The sequence below is a fragment of the Protopterus annectens genome, chromosome 8.part0, assembly GCF_019279795.1.
Source record: "Protopterus annectens isolate FY-2018-M chromosome 8.part0, PAN1.0, whole genome shotgun sequence".
NCBI classification, from domain to species: domain Eukaryota; kingdom Metazoa; phylum Chordata; order Ceratodontiformes; family Protopteridae; genus Protopterus; species Protopterus annectens.
Genome location: NC_056741.1, coordinates 1,281,988,312 through 1,282,005,090, shown reverse-complemented (window position 1 = coordinate 1,282,005,090; position 16,779 = coordinate 1,281,988,312).

Here is a 16,779-nt window from a genome sequence, read left to right as displayed (position 1 = left end):
TGGTGGCTCTGCTGTCTCAGGACTGGCAGGTTATTTCTGATTATCTGACTCTGAAGGTAAAACTTATGCTTTTTCCCTGTTAGGGACTTCTTCACAGATGGTTCATCATTTTGTCAAGTGTAGTTATGATGCAGCAGATGCTTCTAGGTCTACTGCTTTTGGGTCAGTGATGAGGAGGTATTCTTGGATTTAGCTTCAACCATGGCCTGATAATATCAAACCTAAGCTAATGGATGCCCCTGTTGATAATAAGCACTTGTTTGGGGAAACTGCTGCTAAGTCCCTTCAGGATAAGGGGAAGGCTTTACAAAAACTCCGATGTTTGTCTCCTGTTCCTAAATTTCAGAGGAACTGACCCAATAAGCCAGCCTTTGTTTGCAGGCAATCTCTCCCTCCTCCCAAGAACAAAAAGAGAGTGGCAAGTGGGCTCCTCCTGCTAAGGCTACTCTGGCTTTAGGGACTCTCAGACAGCGCCTGGTTTATCTGGAAAGGAAGACTTCTATCTGTTTCTTCCCAGCTATGTTCTTTCTCTTTGCCCCCCCCCCCCCTCCCTGTTTGGCCTCAGGTTACTCAGGATTCTTGGGTTCTGTCCACTATTCGCCAGGGGTATTTTATGGTGTGAAGATCCCTTCCCCCTTTTATGAGCATTCCTCAACCCCATCGGAAACAACTCCCCTTTTTCCCAGAAGTGCTTCAAGACCTTTTGATTCAGAGTACTATTCAATAAGTACCAGTGCCCTAAAGAGGGAGGGGGTTTTACTCCAGTATGTTTCTATTACCCATAAAAGAGGGTACTTGGAGAGCCATTCTAGACCTCTCTCATCTGAACACTTTTCTGAAGGTGCCCACTTTCTGAATGTTGTCCCTTCAGACTTTTGCTTCCTCAGGCTTATATGGTGTTTCTGGATCTCAAGGTTGCTTATCCTCCATATTCCGTTCCATCCCCTTTTCAGGAAGTTTTTGAATTTGTGTTGCATCCTGGCATTTTTAGTTCTCTGCGTTGCCCTTTGACCTTTCTACTGTCTCAAGGGTATTCACCAAATGCCTCGCTCCCGTGATTGCTTTTTGCAGGCTTCAGGGGATCCAAGTATTTCCTTACTTGGATGATGACCTGCTGTTTCAGGCATCCCCTGTCCAGAGATCCTGTTGCAAAATCTCCATTTTGCCATCTCTCTTCAGAGCCTGGGGTTCACAATAAACTTCAAAAAGTCGTCTTTGACTCCTCCTCAGGACCATGTTTTTCTGGGTTGCAGGATTTAGCCAGTGCCTCTGCTGGCATCCCTGCCTCCTCCCAAGGCCTTAACTCTTATTTCCTTCTTTCAAACTCTTCTTCCTCTGGCCTTCATAACAGCATGGGTGTTTCTGAGAGCGCTGGGTTTCATGACATCTCTCTGACCAAACTCCACATGAGAGATTTTCATTGGTTCCTGAAGTCAGTTTGGCTTCAGCATGCACATCTTCTAGACTTTGTAGTTCTTCTTGTACCTTGTCTCAAGAAGAAACTTCACCTGTGGATCCAGCAGTTGTCTTTAAACCCTTTTCACCCCCTTTTCCCTATCAGGAACTGTTTACAGACTCTTCAGACGTGGGATGGGGAGCAGTTTTTGGCTTTCAAAAGGTGCAGGGGGTATGGTCACTTCAACAGAAGGAGCACATCCGTGTCAGAGATGAGAGCCCTTCAGCTGACTCTTCAGGATTTTCATCCTGTTTTCCCCCCAGGACCTCTCAAGGTATTCAGACAATACCACAGTGATGTGGTATATAAACAAACAAGTGGAGAACAAGATCTTGCCTTCTTTGCCAGTTGGCACTCCTGGTATGGGATCATTCCCTCAGGTCAAACCATTGTGGCAGACACTGAGCAGGTCCTTAACTCAATCCCATGGATAGATGCTTCACAGGGATGTTTAACATGTCCACTGGTGGGGTACTGCTCAGGAGAGGCAAACAGACAGCTTCTTCTATTTTGTGCCAGAGTCCCAGGTCCTCTGGTGTGGAAGGTAGACACCCTCCCTTTTTCTTGGAAGGTGATGTTTCTTTATGCATTCCCTCCCCTTCCCCTCATTCCAAAAGACCTGTTCAAAATTCAACAGGATGCTCCCAAAAATCTTGTTGGTGACTCCCTTTTGACAGAGACAGCATTTGTTCCGTCTTCTGCATTTAGTCAAGGGCAGTCATCACAGGTTACCTTATAGGGTAGATCCACTCGCACAATACAAGGGATCTGTCATCCATCCCAACATGTCTTCTCATCAACCGACATTGTGGGTGATATGATATTGATTCCACATAGAAGCCTTTTTTTCTGAGGATGTGCTTGGGGTCCAGCAGGAGGCCAGGAAACCCAATATTATAAAATCCTACTTATCCAAATGGAAGAGTTTTTGTTTGGTATCTCTCTCGTAACCTGTGTCCACTTACTATGGATGTTCTTTGGTTCTTTACGATTTGTGTGACTTGCTCAGTGCTAGTTTGGCCTGTTCTTCTGTTAAGGCCCACTTATCAACGGTCTCTCTGTCTGCTGTTCTCTCCTTCTTTACCTTCTAGATTTGAAGATAAACAATTCCTTAAAGGCATCCTTCATATTAGGCCTCCCAGGAAAGCCTGTTCCTCCTCCCTGGGAACTTTATTTTTGTTTTGGAGAAGTTGACTCAGGATCCTTTTGCACCTGCTGCTTCAGCCTCCTTGCAGCATTGTTCTTGGAAAACTGTTCTTTCGTTGGCCCCTACTTCTGCCATACACATGTCTGAGCTTCATGCCCTTATGCTTGTCCACCATTTTGGTGTTTTCATAAGGGCAGGGTGTCCTTGCATACTAATCCTTCTTATGCCCAAGGTGGTTAATGAGCTGTTTAATCAGGCTATTCAGTTGCCTCCTACTTTCCCCGTCTCTGCAGTCTGCCAGTGAGAGGGTGCTGCATACTTTGGATGTGCATAGACAGCTCTGATTTTATTTGGATAAGACTGTCTATTAGAAAATCTGATCTGTTGTGTCTTTTCATCCTGGGTCCCTAGGATTAGCTGTATCCAAGCAAACATTTTCTTAGCTCTCTAAAGCTATTTCTTTTGTTCTCATGGTAAGAGCCTTCCTTCTTCTGTAAAGGCTCATTCTACTAGAGCTGAGTTTTTTTTTCTAGTGCTTTTTTCAAGGGTTTGGATACTAGCTCTGTTCTGGAAGCAGTTATCTGGACTTCTGTGCGTACTTTTACCAAGCACTACACGTCGGATGGAATCTCCAGAGCTAAAGCTGGTTTTGCTAGGGCCATCCTTCATGGCTTCGTAGAGGGCTCTGCTGATCCTTTCTTCTCCCAAGTTTCTTCTTTGAGCTTTGGTCCTCTTCCAGATGTTAAAAAAACTGCAGCAGTGAATGGAAGAACATAGTAAGGTTATGTAAAATTTTAGCATAACTGTAGATATCCTATCCTTCACTGTTGCAGTATTCACTCCCTCCCTCCTCCCCCTGGTTCATTTCTGTTCTGGATGTACTGGTCTCCTCTTGGTTTTCCTTGGACTGGCATTCTTACTGAGGCTATCACTTCTAAGGATGGTACATCCGGACGTCACGTTTATGCCCTGCGCTATGCACAGAGCATACATGTGACGTACACTGTACCTTAAAGCAACTTAAGGCTTTTGTGTACTGGCCAGACATGGGGCTGCCCTAGGCATGGAATCCCAGATGTTAACCTTTCCTTCACTGCTGCAGTATTCTTGTGTACTGTTTATGGTAAGAATTTAAACAAATGTACTTACTGCTCCATCCCAGTAATGTGACCTCCTCCTGCTGTCTGTAACTCACTGACCTCCATGTTTTTTTTTTCTTCTATGTACTTGTGTATTGTATGTATTTTGCATTTTCCTTTTATGTCCTTGGAGCTGGCACATCTTTTGGAGGGAGGGTCTTCTGAGGCAAAAAAAGGATGGAGAGTAGCTTTTTTTTTTGTCTAGGTTGTTGAAGTGATGTTGAGGGCAAGAAAATTTTTTTTTTTTTTTTTTTTTTTTTTTGTATATTGTCGTGAGAGCAGTAGCAGAAGTGCTTTCTTAGCTATGCTGTAGGACAAAGGATCTGGAAACTGTTGTTTTTCAGTACAGGGCAATCCTCCCCTGACTTTTTTATTTATTTTCATCTTATTTTGTGACTTCTGGATCATATACTGCTGGCCTTGTGGTATACATTTGAATGGTTCTGGCCGTGCATCAACCTACCTGCATAGCATCATGTTTGGTTGTGCTTTCTTAGCTATGCTGTAGGACAAAGGATCTGGAAACTGTTGTTTTTCAGTACAGGGGAATCCTCCCCTGACTTTTTTATTTATTTTCATCTTATTTTGTGACTTCTGGATCATATACTGCTGGCCTTGTGGTATACATTTGGTTTTGCGATTGCACATTCAAACCTTTCACAAGTCAGTGGGTGATTTGTTTTCTTAATTTTTATAGTTACTGATGGAGCAATTTCGTTTGAGGCGTTTCTAGTTTATATGGCTTCTATCTTTTTCTTTCTTTCTTGTCTAGAGTAGTCTTTCTTGCAGACGGTCTCCTTTTTCCCAGTTTTGTGTAGCTATACAGCTGTTGTATTTATTGATATCTTCCTAAGCTTTAATTAAATTTTTAGTGTATGGGTTGTTTTCCCCTCCTTTTCCAGTCTGTTGATTTTTTATGTTCATAAGTGGCAGTAGTTCCAGATTCACTTTTTGTATCAGTCTGTCTTGTCAGTCCCTGGAATTTTTTCTAAGTCTTTCTGGTCTCTCTGTCTTTTCCACGTTTTAATGTCATTGAAATAGTTGAAAAGGGAATTTCATAATTTGATACTGATGTGAAGTAAAGGTTTCTACTACACCTGCTTTTGCCCTGAGGATTCCTGTGTCCCCACCCTTCTCAGTCGGCTGTTCTTAAATCACAACTGTCCATGTCACTTTCCATTTCTTGACTCCTTTATCTTCCCAGTGCTGGCTGTGATTTTAAGCCTCTTTAGCTCTTGTTTGTAGGTAAGTGCTAGGCTTGCTGCCCTTTAGGGGCATTTTTAAACCTAACCCTTTCCCTTTTTCTGATTGAATTAACCCATCTCATTTGGTTAGGGATTGGCCTTGCTCATCCTGTGGTCTGTAATTGTATAGGGTTACGTGGCTAGGCGTATAAAGCCCTGGTGACCATTGGCCTATTATATACCAGTGAGCCTATTACCCCTAATGATAGTAACTGGCATTAAAGTGAGGGGCCACATGCATGAGATAAAGCATTTAGTTGCCTTTGTCCGTTGGTAAAGAAGAGGGGCAGTCCTGGGGTAAACTTTTTGTTTCCCATTTGTAGATCCAAGTTGTGACTGAATATGGACAGAGTCCTTGTTTTATGTGGATGGGGAGTGTGTTCCAGAGTAGCGGTATCCTGTGTGAGATATACCCGTTCCTCTAAACCATTCTGTTTGTTTTAGAAGAGGTGTAGATCTCTAGACCAGAGTACTTTTGATGCCATTTGATTTGCTGATGTGCAGTAAATCCATCAGTATTGAGTTGATGGATGCCTTGTATGCCAGACACAGGTCACATCTTAGCAGCAGGATACTGAGTATGGTGGCAGGGTTTGTGTCTGAGCTCCATCTCTCGAGTACAGAGCCTTGAAAGGGCATCCATCCCTGTTTAGAAAAGATGTACAGTAGGAGTGTTTCCTTGTATTAAACTACTTGCATAACCAGCTGTAGTACTGGACTGGTCTCTGAAAGAGATCAGGCCTGCCTGTCTAAGTAACAGATTAGTTTGTGGACTTCTAAACTTCCTGCATTTCATTTAGAAACCAGTCACCAGCATATCCCTACTGAGGCTTTTTTTAACCTCTGTACACTGGAACAAGATGCTGCAAGTCTGGGCATTTGCCACTTTCTGATGCAGTGTGGTAATTAGTAACTGAGGTTATTATTAGACAGCAGTAAATCTGGCCAGTGTGTTTGTTTGCAGCAGCACCATCTGGATGGCGGGGTGTACTGTGGCAGTGTGTTCTGCTTGTGAATAGTGCCTGGTTCCTGGCTTCAGCTTTTCACTGATTCACTATCATTTTCTCAGGGCTTATTACTGCAAATATGGTCTTCAGTTCACTTACCTAAAGGGAATAAGCCGTGTTGTCAGCATTGTTCTAGTCTGTTGCTAGGAAGTGCTGTAATGTGCTTGTAGTAGGAAAGGCATATGGAAAGCATGTGCAGATTCTGAAACCGTTGGATTAAGAGTTCTTGGTCTTTAATTACCAGCTTCACTCTGCTGCATGCTGACACTCTGTTTTGAAACTGCTGATTAGTGTGTCAGTCTTGTGGTCGGGGTGGTGTTTATAACTTTTTGCAGATTCTTTTGTCCATGTAAAGTGTATTTGCATATGTGGTTTGTTTAAAATAGCAGCTACTGATTTTCTCTTGACTGAGTAACTGGATGTATTTTCCATTTCTCCAGATCTGACATTGATTGCTTTCTAGGATGAGTCATGTATTTGGGTTAATCCTTTCCACCATTTGGAATTTATCAAAGTTTCTTAAAGATCTTACATTCAAGAATGTATACACCTGCACCATTGCCCACAGTGCCTTCTTGTTCCAGATAGGAGTGCCCATCTTCAGTAGATTACCAGTTATTTTTCATGCTTGTATAGTTCAGATCAACATGTTGATTAATGGCGAAGGTTTTGTTTGCATCCCCTTCAGATATACTAAGTGCCTGTATGACTCATTACCAGGCAAGACCTGCACTGACATTGCCTTTAAGGTTCATCTCAGCCCTCCAGTGACACAAAAAGATACTTTTGGTCTGCTTTTTGATCAATTGATAGCTCCTTGCACATGGAGAGGCAAGAATGTACACACTATAGCCCCAAACATATGCGGAGATATATCGATAAGGGCTAAATTTCAAAGGTAGGTCTAGTTCTAGCCTGTCTTCTGAAGACTTTTTGTAAAACTGAATTTGTGTGCCTGCTAATGTTAAGCTCATGTTGACTAGAGAGGGCTTTAGCCCACGGTGGTCCATTGCCTCCTCAGAGGATGAGGGCACCAGGATACGTGCACAGTCTTCCATCTCTCTGGACTGGAGGAGATTTCTGGTTGCATACATAACCTGCACCCTGGTTGGTCATTTGGAGCCCAAGAACAATTTATTCTGTGAAGTGGCCTATTGAGTCGACCTAATCCCGAGGACATCCTTTTTAGGGTCCCTCACTCCAGTACCTGTAGAGTTGGCTGGTCCGACTTGAGAGGGCACCATTAGGTTATTCTATGGCTAAACATAAACCACATGTTTGGTCAGAGATTGAGTTGATGGTGCGGTTTTCTTGAAGAATGTGGTCTGATGCTGTCACTGGGTCTGGCACAGGCCTCTGTTCAACTATTGCATGCTGACATGTGGATTCCCTGTCATTTGATACCCTGTACGTCTGTCACATGCATGATGTCTGGAAGCTGTGTGGAGCACTGACCTCCCTTCTTCCTCAGGCTTCTGTGAGTAGTCAAAAGATCAGAAAGGCATAGTCTCTGAAATGGATAAGAACAGAGTCCTCTTACCCCATACAAAGTACCCTCTTTAGCCGATGCCTCAAAACTCCTGAATTTCAGTATTCTTACCACTGTCTTGTTTCCATGTTTGCTGTGTACCTGGGGAAGAAGACCTGAAGAGTTCAGCTCACAGGCTCCCCCCTCCGCCCCATAGGACCAGTCATCAAAGATGCTGTTTTAGAAGCCTGCAGGAAGTCAGACTTGTGAAAACACTGCTCCTGACTAATGGAATGAGTCCTTAACTAAGCATTCTCAGGATGACTGCCAAGTGATCTCTTCAGACCATTATAGGTCACAGGAACCACAATATTACGTTGGATTGCCTGTACAGCTCCCATAAACAGTAGCCACACATGTATGTAATGTTTTTGTTTCATGAGGAGAGGACCCCATACAAACCCCATGTTGGGTGGGCTTTGCCTCCACCACCCCTTTACCCAACTGCTCAAAGTCATGCAGGAAAAAGCCCTCAGGGGGCAAAAAGCTGCTGCGCAAATTGCAATTTGCAGTTTGCATTCCCATTCAGACTTGTGGGTATGTTGATGTGGGAAGGTAACTTAGGGGCAATAACTGTCTGCCATTTGGCACATCAATCCCATGAAGGAAAGCCGGTTTTAAATCTTACTTCTGCAAGTTCCGCTCTTCCATGGTGGATGAGGTACTACAGTAGCTTGAAGGTTTCTCTGAGTCTAACCTTGAGGAAGATTATACCCAAACTTTTACCTTCTAAGGTGAGCTTCTGCACATCATGCTATACTAGCTGCGACTCTGGCTGCAGAGTCAGGCTATGTTACCTGCAGAGGATGGCATGGCTTGGCCTGTTCTATAGCAAGGAGGATCTCTGAACATTCTGGAAGCCTATTTTAAGGGAGTGCTGAATTAGTTTGTTCAGTCTTCTCAGTACTTGGCTTCTATCACAAGGCCACTGACTGTCAGCACAGTGGAGAACATGCATGACATACTGAAATTGGCAGAAGTCCTTTAATTCTTTGAGAATAGCCATCATAGGTACATCACAGGACATCAGTGCCAGTCATTCCTATCTTGCGAGAAGGCCCAGAGTTGATGATGTTGACACCTTTAGATGAAGACATAACTGGTGGTGCGAGTTAGCCTGCTTTTATCTTCATGACCTGGTATTTGAGACACACTGCCATACACCATTTACATGCAAGTGAATGTGAGTGTTAACAGCTACAGAATATCTGTATGCTCACTGACCATCTGATGATGTAGGACTACTTCATTTGGGCACGGGAGTGGTGGACCATTTCCAGCAACCTTTTGGTAGAGCCTGACTGCAGTTGAACCTACAATGTTATGGTTCTTGATGCTTTACTTGTGGGTTAAAGAGCTCACCTAGGCTTTCCATGTCAAACAGTGGGTGTGGTAACCTTAAGTTCGGGAAAGAAACGCTAAAAGACATTCTAAGTACCTGTGTGGTAATCAAGAAGAGTGTGGCTCAGGCACTTGATCCTTGTTGATACAGGAAACTCTTCTAATCTTAACCAAGCTTATCCCCCATAGCTAAGTGAAAATTGACTCTTGGCCACCAATCTTGGCCCTCCGCTCAGTGGTACCTTCAAATGGAAACTGCTGTCCATCTCTGAATAGTACCCTGTGGCACCCCAGTTGTCCATTTGCAGATTACCCTGATCTCTCAAGCAACTTGAAATACGATCTGTTATTTAATTGTCATAGTTTGTATTGGCTTACTCTTTCATTCATTCATGACCTTGTGGAGGGGGTAGTATTAAGGTCCAACAATAGCTTGTTAGACAGTCATTTGCCTAAAGAACTGCTTTATCTTCTTTTGAAGTAGCCCTCCCTTCTATTGGGCACCAACTTGATAAATAAGCTTGTTAGGCCACTGTGGCATCTGGCAGTTTCTTCATATCTTTCTAGTGTTTGATCACTTCTGGGCCTAGGATCTCCAAGATTCAGGCCCTTGGGTAAGAGACTGTGGCCCTTAATAAGGATCAGGGGTGGATCAGGTTGAATCTATTGTTTTGTTTCCTACTTCTGCTTGAATCGTTCCCTTCATCTTTTTTTTTTTTCCTCACCAGGTCAGGTTAAATACAACGTGGTAGCATGCATACAGTGTGTGAAAAGCTTTCTCCATTAGTTTCTGAAGTGGGTGTGCTACTTCACAAAGGTAACTGTTTTGTCTTTTTTGTTCTAGGGGTAAAGGCTCACAGTTGCCAAGTGTACACTTCTCAGTCAGATTTGTAACTGTTATCTTTTTCTGTCAGGCAGCAAATTGCCTGCTGGCCTACGCTATGACTGAAGCACTGTTAATTTGTAGAGCGTTCCTTAGGTGGTTTCTTCAAGAATGTCTTAATTGCAGACATTTTCTGTCTGACAGTTTTGTGTTCATGCATGCCCTTGCCAAGGATTTTCTCAACTGAGCTATCAGAAGTAGGACATCTCTTGGTTCCTGTGTACTTAAGGAGTCAACCTTTTGAATCATTTATTTTAGTTTATTCTCAGGTTCCTTATATTGTTGTATTTACAGTTTGCAGTTCACTCCAGCTGTAGAGCTTATCTGAGGGTTTGAGAGAGATCCCCCGCTGGCTTGATGAGCATCAGGCCATTCCTTTTGGACTCTGTGCCCATTAATTCCCTACAAGTGGGGACCTCCTTCCTCCAGATTGGGGGGGGGGTCATACAGGCAGACAGAGTTTGTACCCTCACTGGCGACCTGCCATGAGGCAGTATTTGTCCTACAACTCCTTCACTGGTGGCAGTGTGTGCACATGCATCACTGCAAGGGCTGCCTGTGATGTGTGTGCGTGTTTATTGTTCTCCCCCACACATGCCAAGGGCTGTCACCTGCTTTGGGTGTCCATACCTATAATCCTCCCTGCGTCATGGTGATCCTCTGCTCCACATATGAGGCTGTGTCATTAGAGTAGTGGTGCAAGCTGGCCAGGAGCTGCTGTCCCCTTGCCTGCTAGTGGAGTGCCTGAGCCACTAATCAAACTGTGGTCACTTGAGCTGTAATCAGGTCAGTGTACCTCTTTGGTATTTAAACCTGCCGTGATGGCAGTCTCTCTCTCTTCATTTGAGGAGGTGTGCTTGCTGGTAGTGGGGAGCCAGACTGGTGGACTTTAAGGATTGTCACGCTTGTGTCCTGCAGGTGATTGTCACAGTATGTTGGTTGAACACAGCCATAGAAACCCATGGGGGATAGTCATCTTGTATATCTGGTACTGTAAAAATGTGTTTTCCTCCTGTCTTCCAAAGACATGCTAGTAGTTGAATTGCTGATTCTAAATTTGCCCCTTGGGTGTGCAGGTGATGTGTGCCCTTTGGAAATGGTTCCTTCTTTGTGCACCTGTTTGGGATAAGCTATGCCCCTGCAGCACTGAAATGGACGTAGTCTATACAAAATGAGTTGATTTTGTTAGGGGGCTGGAGAGCAGTGATTAACATCCTTTGATCCATGACAGTCTAGTGCTTTGGATAGTGAAGGATGTGCAGGTGAACTTTTTGTTTTGGATTCTGGTCATAAAAAACGAACTGCTTGTTTATCACATTTATCAAATGTCCAATTCATCGTGTGCTTTCTAACATTATCTTAAGATGTTAATCATATTGTCCACTATTGCAGTAGTAATAACTTGGGACTTGTGCTGCAAAAAGGCCTAATGTCTGGCCTGACTTCCAAAGCTTTTCCCTCCTCTGCTTCTGCCCAATTGAGTGCCTTATAACACAAACATCAGCATGCCACTGGTATAAGAGGAGCATCCACCCTGCAGTATGAGAGCAGAGTAATGAATAGTTTTAATAGCATTTATTAGCCTGTCAGTGCAGTCTGGCTTGTAGTTTTCAGATAATGTACTTCATTAAGGGAGCTGTAATCTCTCTGCTGTTTTTGCCCCCCCCCCCCCCCAAATCTGGTATGGATGTCAGAAGAGAAGGTTTCTAGTTGCATTTCATGTAGGCAGCATGTCACACACACACTTCCACACCCAGTTGTTCTGCTTGGTGCTTAAGTCTTTAACTGCCACCACTGCACATACTTCAGTCAAAGGTCATTAAGCCGAGGTCAAAGACTGTTCCCATCAAAGAAGGCTGCAAGCTTTAATCAAGACCACTATGGTATGTACAAAGTCTACAGAGGATGGCCAGCAAAAAGAGAGAAGTGCCCATGCAAGAAAGTTGTATGGTGTTAAACTGGATCTTTGCTTTTGGCATTGCACCTCAGGAAGACACTACTTGCTGTGACAGCAGAACATCGTCTTGAGCTGAAATTTTGCATTTATTAGTTGATCTACATGCCTGCATGTTGGTAGTTGGTTATGACACCCGTAACAATTTCTGAAGGGGAGGGCAGTATATTCTCAGTATTTGATGCATGAAGGTCTCCCCAGTCCAAATTTGGTGGTTGTGTCTGTCGACCTCAGAGATGACTACTTCTAGACCCAAACTAAAGGTATGCAATATTCACCACCTTGCCTAATGAGCTGGGTGGGCTTTCATGTCTTTCTGCTTCCCAAACTCCCTCTTAAGACTTTTTGAAGTTGTCTCAGGATTTTGTGTACTTTCCTAAAACCTGCAGTTATATTCAGAACAGTACTGCTCGTCAGGGGACCCTACTTCTAAAAGAAAAAGCCCCCCGGAATCAAATTCTTCTGACTTTTGAGGTGGAGCAACCACCCCTCCCCCATTTGGACCAAATGACTGCCCCTCCCAGTTGTGACACCCAACTGACTCTATCATTGCCTCCCCATCAAAGACTCTCATTTAGTGATACCCTCAACAGAATGAAGAATAATTTCAAATAGGTGTCTTGAGTTCTCCTGATACCTGTAGAAACCTGAGTTTAACTGAGCAAAACCCTTAGTGGTACCCTCCAGTGCAAAAAGCCTTGATAGATCCATTTAAGCAATGCATTGTTTAGAGACAGACTTCCAAACCCTGCTTCCAAAAAAAAAAAAAAAAAAATTCCTATAAATGTATGTACAAAACTATGCATGGTTATGCCTTTTTGTCCATGGCTGCCAGCAAAGTCTCTACTAGGGCTCTAACCAAGAGCCCACTTTTGAAAGGTGTAAACTTGTGTTTCTTTGTCTTTAAGTCTGTTTGCAAAACATACATGTTGTAATATGAGGAGTCACTGTCTCTGTTAAAGGAAAAGGCTGAGTCTTATGCTGCCCATTTTCTCTGGTAGCAGAGCACTCCACTGTGGCTGTTATGCCACTAATGCATATTTTAGGGCATCAGCTTTAGGATCGGTCATGAGGCATGCCTAGCTGAGAACTAATCCCCCTGATAGACCTTGTTAAAGCTGATCTCCTTAATACCCCACTTGAAAAGAAGTAGCTTTTTTAGAACCCCTATAGAACAGCTGGAGGAGAAGGGCAAGACTGGTGTGATCAGTGAAAGTTGCTTCACTCCCATGCCTCTATCTGTAGCGAAGCCCCTCAAAGTAATTTCCCTAAATACAGACCAAAGGAAAATACAAAAAGTAAAGAAAAAGAAAAACAAAGCATGATGGACCTTGGTGCCAAGACAAGCAATAGGCTATAATTCCAGGGAGCTCATTCCTCCCCACACTCAAAATCCCACTCCAGATCACTAATATAGTAACACTTGCCCCTTCAACTCCATTCAAAGAGGTGAAGGCTGCCTGTAACTTTTGAAAGTGTGGGAAAAATAACAAAAGGAAACTGTATCCTGGTGATAATGGACCAGGGAGTGCAGACTACATTTCACAAAGGAATTGAAACTTCTCAGGAATGCCTCCTGGGCTCAGAGAACAGAGGTAGTTGGTGCAGCCTTTTTTACAGTGTCTCTTGTGACAGTGGGCCATAAAGTGAGTACTACACCCAGAACAAGACAAAGATTTTACATAAGACTATACATGGTTCCAAAGAAAGGCTTTGGAGGCCAGTCTTAAAATTTTCAAAGTTTCTTAAATTTCCAGTGATCAAAATGCTAACCTTGCAAACTCCTGTCTCTCCTTCCCCGAACGTTCGTGGTAACATTGGATCTGAAAGATTCCTATTTTCATACACCCATAGTCACGGCAGTCTGATACCAATTCTTGTTAGAAGTGGGGAAATGCCACTTCCAATTCACCTTATTGCCCTTAGGTTTACCTACTGCACCTGAGTTTTACAAATGCCTGGGTCCAGTAACTACTTTGTATGTCAAAGGGATTCACATTTAGCCACACAGCAAAGAAGTTTGAAGGCATTGAGGATGTATAGTTTCTTTCCATACTGATGGCACTTCTAGCCGTACTGCACACTGAGTCGCTAGTGATCCCCATAAAACATATGCCCAAGGATTCAGAGAAGCTGAGCACTCATGGTAAGTGTTCTAATAAAAAGGGTCTGTTTCTTCGAAGTGATAAAATTAAGACTCCGAGCCACATTGGCTGCAATGAGGAAAGATCTCATTATCTGCTAATTTACATGTCTAGATGTCATTATCATTAACACTGGTGGCTCACACATCAAACTGGCAGTCTCCCCCATTCACACTTGCCACATACTGTGTACCTTTCCCCAAGTTATTAGAATTGTCCCCATTGTTTGTCACTACCCTTGTAAGTCATGGATCCATGCATATTGATGCCAGAGCGTGTCGCTTTAAACTGTTACTTGGACTCGCTCAAAAAATTAATGTCCCTGGTGTCCTCTAGTGTTTTTTCCAGATTTATACTAAAACCTCCTCCCACTGTCTGTCATGACTCGCATACTGTTGCAAGCATTGGATTATGCCAGACATTAGAAATTTCTACTTTATTATGTTAAGTAATGAACTATACTAATGGTTTAGTTAGAGTAGTGGATTAACACTCCTACTTTTTGTGTAAAAGAGTGCAAGATACAAAATCCTTTCCCTTTAGCTTTGTGTATTTTTTTAAACCTACTTTAGTCCTTTTTTCACATATCCCTTTGTTTAGTGGTGATGCAGAGGACTGATGTACTCTTGAGGCTGGAGGGTTTCAATCTTATATAGTGCCTTTAAGGTAAGCTGCATAGGGTAGGAGGAACACTAAACATCAGGGATACTTTAAGAGCTGTAAAGGCTCTTTATTAGAGACCTCCCTGGAGGCTAGTGTTCCCCAAACCCTAAATGCCATTAAGGCACAGTATTAAGGGCTATCTGTGGTGTCTAGTGTTCCGCCAATTCTAAGTCAGCATGTGCTCCTCACTTTAGGGGATTGCGCAGGTGTAACAGCCACCACCCCACACACACATTCATGCATACATATAAATACACACATGCACACACCTATTGCCTTACTGCCACCTCTCAGGCAAACATGCTAACACGCACACCCTCAGCTCTACCTACTGCCACCTCACAGGCAGACATTATGTTCTTCGTGTTTCACTGTTTCAGTCGTCACACTTGGGATATCTGCCTGCAGGTAGCCCTCAGTCAGCCCGAATACCAGAGACTTAGTATTTCTGGGTCGGTTGCTGTCGCTCCAGAACTGATGTCAGGTCGTCAGGGGTATAAAAGCAGGCAGCCAACACCATTACATCAGTCTTTCTTGCCGAGGAGCCCGAAGCAGAAGTAGTTCGCACAAGTGCTGGTCGGCCACTACCTGAGTTTTCGTTTCCAAATTGAATCATCCTGAAGTTTTCTAAAGCCAAGTACCCCGTTGGGGATCCTTTTTTCTTGCTCTAACCGATGTCAGAAAAAGTTAAGAATTGTCTCCCCTCTGGAAAGCAAATACCACACTGAGATTTCCATTCTTACTGCGTCACCTGTTTAGGCCCACACTACGACGTGCCTCGCTGTCGATTTTTGTGCTTTGTTCAGTGCCCGAACTATTCGTCGTCTGGCCCTTATTGTCGCTTAATACTTTCGCTCTCTATCTCCATATTCCAAAATGGCTTTGGTAAGCCATCCAACTACCAATCTTCCGAAAAAACGTAAGGATAAAGACAGATACAGACCGCACAGGTCCAAAACTGCTGACAATGCTTCTGTTAAGCTAGGCTCCAATTCGCCGGTACTCTGGCACGCCCCTGATGGCCCTCTTCAATGGATTCGCAGACTGCTACCGAGACCCGTTCGGAGTCCGGTATGCCGCGCGACTCTTTGACTACAGAACCTGCGGGTGTCTACCTTGGATGAGTTCGGAGCTGCTGTGCAGGTACCAGCTTCTGAGGAAGTTCTTCGCACTACCGATATTCGACACAATACAATGACTTCTTTTGTGTCTTCAGTTTTGTCTAAAACTACCAAGGTTCTAAGGCCAAGAGTACTAGGCTACGCCTAAAAAAAACGACCCAAACTTAAGCACCTGCTTCACAACATCAAATGCTTAAAATGGCAGAAGACCTGATTATGCTGATTAAGGGAAGCCAGCCTTCCCCTGCCAAGAGAAAAAGATTTGCCCCAGCAGCTTTAACAGTCCAAGAGTCTGACAACTTTGAGGTTTCTGAATATGAAGACATGCCTTTATCTGCTTATGAGGATTCAGATGCAGAGGAATCCATTCCCTCTGCTTCTCCTCCTGAGGATTTTTCTTTTAGTAAAACCCTACATACTTTTAAGAGAGCATTTCCACTGGGAATGCCAAGACTATCCTTAGTCCAAAAAGAGACTTGGAGAATTTTTAGACTTGCCACAACATAGACCTTTAGCAATACCCCCAGTTCTGGATGTCTTTATGGAATCCAGTCCAACTCCTGATACTTTACCCCCTGCCCCTAGGAAGCCAGACAGGTACTACAGAGTTCCTGACTCGCACGTTTCTTTTCAGAAATCCTACTGCTGACCCAGAGGTCATCTCCCAGGGACCTAAAGGTATAAAAGCAACTACAGCTAAGAATCCCACCCCTTCGGACAAGAATTCCAGAGCTTTAGACAGATGGGGTAAAAAAGTATGCAACTCTCGCCACTAGGGCATTGAATTGCCAGTTTCACATGCTGAAGTACCAGCAACATATTATGGAACTTATTAAGCAAAATTAGCTACCTTTACAGACTGTGCAGAAAATAAAGAATTACAAGAGCTTGTGCATTCTGCAAGCCAAGTCAGCAAGCATACTTTGCAATGTGGTTTTGACGCCCTAGAAGCGTCTTGCAGGGCAGCAGTCACTGGTTCTGTACTGAGAAGGCATGCTTGGCTTGAGGAGCAGACCTTGCCAGACCATGTCAAATCAAATTACTAGACGCTCCTTTGAACAAGGACAATCTGTTTGGCACCAAAGCAGAAGAGGTTCTTAAAAAGGTGGAACAAAAAGCTAGATCTATACAGACAGGCCAAGATTTTTTGCA